Source organism: Octopus bimaculoides, chromosome 5, assembly GCF_001194135.2.
Source record: "Octopus bimaculoides isolate UCB-OBI-ISO-001 chromosome 5, ASM119413v2, whole genome shotgun sequence".
Lineage (NCBI taxonomy): Eukaryota > Metazoa > Mollusca > Cephalopoda > Octopoda > Octopodidae > Octopus > Octopus bimaculoides.
Genome location: NC_068985.1, coordinates 112,150,290 through 112,154,514, shown reverse-complemented (window position 1 = coordinate 112,154,514; position 4,225 = coordinate 112,150,290).

Here is a 4,225-nt window from a genome sequence, read left to right as displayed (position 1 = left end):
AGACCAACATCCTGTTATCTCGGTCATATGTGCCTGTGTATATAAATGTAATTCAAATATTAAATCCATAATTGTTAGTAGTCTGACAAAATGTATTTTGTTGGAATAACAATTATGGATTAAAAATTTCACCGTCTCTCAGATTAATCTTTGAGATCTTTATTCTATGTGGCTGGACATGCCTCCTTTGGAACCAGTCACCCCTGGAATAAAAATATAATTATACATACCTAGACATTGTATGTAGCATAACCTGTATATATGGTGGACTAACTAAATAGGGCACAAGTATCTTCAACTTCAGGGGTACTTTGTTTAATTGATACAAATAATTCTCTTGTCATACAATGCCTGCTCTGTCTGTATCTCAGTAGATGTTTGTGTATGTCACATTATTTTGAGAAATACCAGTTATGTATTGGAAGGTCTATTCAATTGATTATATGTATATATATATATATATACACCCTTCCTTCTATCTATAATTTATAGTTTTGTGTGTCAGTCAATGTGAAGTCATCATAATTGGGGCATGTTGGTGCATACACAGAATGTAATGCGGCAAAGTTTTTTTCCAATACGAAATAATCCTATGTAGAGTGATTTCATGCTGCATGTAATACTCACATACCATTTTTACTTTCGATAATTTTTCAACGTATTGGGAAAATGTTATTTTGAAGAACAACCTGTGGAGAACGTGGGATAGAGATCTGGTGACACCCTGACAATTTCAATTGATCCTGGGTATAGGAAGCTGATGCAGTAAGCACCTGGGTAATTCCTATTAGTGCAATTTAAGTAAAATGCAGTTCTTGCTTCTAACAATTTCTTTGAGAAAAAAACAAAAGCTTTTCTACAACCAACCAAGCCATGCTATCATTACGTAACTCAATCTGCATAAATCTCAGTGTATCAGTTCTTGAGTGGTGTTGCCGTCACCTTCCTATCCTTTACATAATGTTTCGCATCTGCCAGCTTTGCTATTTATTTCTGCTTCTCTATAAGCAGATCAAAAGTGATCAATATAATTATGCAATGGTTAGCTTAATCTATTGGCTTTATAAATTAGCTGTAAAAAAATTAAAAGCAAAAAAAAGCACAAATAAAACAGACCAGCCACACTGACAGCCTTAAGAAATGAATGAAGATAAACGGGGGTGGTGCCAGCAACTGTCATTAACCCACCCCACATATATGTACAGGGTGACCCCAAGTCACAAAGGTGTTAATAATTCATCTATGCCGTTTTAAATTTACGATAACTTAGCATCTCATACAGTATATACGAGAAGAGCCACAGTTTGTGAATTACACATAAAAAAAAATGTAATTAAAACAAATTTACTAAAACCTCAAAGGTTTAGACCCTCTGTGACTTTTTTGGGGGGCTCCCCTTTATATATATGTATGTACACACAAAACCCAAATTCATTTCCATTTTTTGGTGTGTTCCATCGCTGCCTGAGATGTAAAGCTTTCGTGCTTCACATTCACTTTAAATGCTCTTCAAATGTGCTTCTTCTTCAAAATAATACCCTTGTCTTCCTATACAACTTCACCCACTCCCAATCTCTACTCTTACCACTACTACGAAAAATCATGTCAAACTAACTCCCCCAATTCTTTGTTTCTGTTCTCCAAAGTGGTCCCAGACGACCCCCACTCCACTACAAGGAACTTTTTTTTTTCCTACTGGCAAACTCCTGACGATCTCTGTAATTTAAGTTCATAGCCCCCCTCCCCTGGTTTTTCTTACTTGGTCCACTTGACCTATGGATATGTCTCTGACAGCATAACTGATATTGAATAAAAGAATTTGTACAAATAAATAATCTTGTTTTGTTATCTTTTTTTTTTAAACTATCCAACCCACTCTACCAGACAAATAACTTTGACAAAAGTTATAGCTTCAAGTTTGATGCATGATGTGAATAAAGAAGCATGAGACTTTGGTTAGCTAACTTAATGTTTTTGAATGACATTGTAGGATTGGGGTGAGGCCAGATTTGGCTAGTTTCAACAAAAAGCAGTCACCTGAAAGTTTTAAGTTCAAATCCAGGCTAGGCACTATGGTAGTCTCATAATTCTGCCTGTTCCTGTTACTTAGCCCACCTGTAATGCTTTCACATGATTAATTAAGGGAAAAAGCAGAGATAAGAAAGGAGAAGGTGTATTAATTCTATAAAATCGTGCACGAGGCTACGCTTCCAGGGTTTGATAAAATTTTCAGAAATAACCGAAGTTTACAATTAATTCTGTGAATTACTCACGGGGTTCTGCTAATTCACATAATTCAACCAAAGGGGAAAAATGTCACAAAATGCAGAGTGGAATGAGAACAGTCTACATCTGTAGATCAAATAAAGGGTTAGGTTTGGAATTCTGATACAACAAGACACCTGAAGAAGGGTGGAGTGTACATGGACGAAACAATCAAGATTAGGACAACAATATAATATTTTTTTTTTTTTGCAATTAATTTTGAAAATAATTTAGTAAAATTTACATTATCAAGACTGCTTACCAAATATATAATTACAACCAACTACCCCACCCAAAGATGGAACAAGGAAAATAATGCACCAACTAGCTTAGTTGGTACATGTGTCCAATAGAGGGGATCAGACTGTTGCCATGGATCGATATGTTGAAATGCTGCAATGTTTTGTTGCCCCTGTATTTTCAGACATTAACACATTGGATTACTGATTATTAAAAGGCAAGCTGGTTATCTTTCTCTCTGTCTCTATTACCAGATACACAAGCTATTGCAACACCATTTCAAGAATAATGGCAGTGAGTCTAAAACAAGAAAATTACAGCAATGCTGCATAACAGTGGTGTCAGATGAGGCATGAAAACCACCTTATTTGATTTATTTCCCTTTGGTTTTACAAATTCAGTATGTACATGTACAATGAGTTAATATTTCTTTTTTTTTTAGTTCCTATCTAACTGTGTACAGATTACAACCATCTCGTGAACCACTGCAGTGGTTGTGAAAAATAAAAAAGCATGCTACATACTACTTCCACACGGGGGGACAACTACAAGAATACAAAAGTAAACTGGATGATCCAAGACGGAATTAACTGTTGCGCGACAAGGCATCAAGATGTGCAGAATGGCTATCAGCTAAACTAGAGGCAAGACACACTGAGAATAAGAGTTCAGCAGATCACACCTGCTATTCTACAAGATTGTTCTATCAGTATTGGCAACACTACCATTATATGTATTTAACCCTTTCGTTACCATATTTCTAACCGAATTACACCCCTTATGTGTTTCAATAAATTTAGGCTGGTTTCATTAAACAACTCTAACTTTTTTATTTAACATATTAATGTGATTTTTGGAAGATAAATTAACGAAAGGTTCTCAACCAATTCCATATCAAAATTTTTGTCACAAAGTGACTTTAATTACAGGTAAATTCAACAAAATATAAAATTATTTAAATTTTTGTTCAAACATCGCTATAGAAAATGGGTTATTAGATAATATTCAATTGGGTATACAACAAAATAGTATTATAGAAGAGTTGTGCACATTACTGGATTTATTACTGTCTCTTTTGCCAGTATAAAATTAAAATTCAGAGCAGTACCCAGTCTTTGATCCCCCATTTTATGCGCTTTCCTGGCATCATCGTTTAACGTCCGCTTTCCATGCTAGCATGGATTGGACGATTTGACTGAGGACTGGTGAAACCGGATGGCAACACCAGGCTCCAGTCTAATTTGGCACAGTTTCTACAGCTGGATGCCCTTCCTAACGCCAACCACTCAGTGAAAACGCACTCAGCCTTTATAGCCAACCATATCCTTATCTATAAACTGTTTTATATGGGCTTTGAACACAGTCAATGAGGGGTCTTATTTTAAATAAGGGATCAAAGTCTGGTTTTCCACGTACTGGTGTACTGCTCGTGTCTCTTACATGAAGATATTGAGTCAATTTTAAAAACCGTATCCTCGTCATTATACTTGAGACATATTCGTCGCCAAAGGGTTCATCACTACTCCAGTAATTTGTTATTCTAGGTAACTTTCTAATGCCCATAATAATATTTATGGCAAAATATGCTTTAATTTCATTCAAGTTTATGGGGAAACCTCAAACTATCCTTTTTTACGCTTTGTTTACATTTAGTGTAACGGTTTGTTTCCGCCGTAATCAATTCAAATAGGCACATCGAAAAAAGCAAAAAGAAATAGTC